Here is a 326-nt window from a genome sequence, read left to right as displayed (position 1 = left end):
CGGCTGCTGGAAAATGTTCCTTAGAATGGGACTATCTGGGAATACACCCGGGAGTGTGGGGCGCTGAGAAACACCAGGCAAAAATACTGGGAGGAGGGAACTGGCAGAAAATTGAATTTCGGGGAGCGGTGAGAACTTTGGGGTGCTCGTGTGCTTCTGAGCGTGATCAACACAGTCATCTTCCCTGGGAGCAAAATAAAATCAACACGTTGTCGATTGGCAGATAAGTAGAGAGACAAATAAAGAGGCAGAGGGACTTGAACCCTCCGAGCCCGGCTCGTTCCGTCACATCGGCTCTGGGCGAGGGGACACGCGCGGGCGTGGGG

Source organism: Corvus brachyrhynchos, unplaced genomic scaffold, assembly GCF_000691975.1.
Source record: "Corvus brachyrhynchos isolate BGI_N302 unplaced genomic scaffold, ASM69197v1 scaffold255, whole genome shotgun sequence".
NCBI lineage: Eukaryota > Metazoa > Chordata > Aves > Passeriformes > Corvidae > Corvus > Corvus brachyrhynchos.
The sequence above is the reverse complement of the archived record's forward strand: the minus strand, read 5'-3'. Positions refer to the sequence as shown.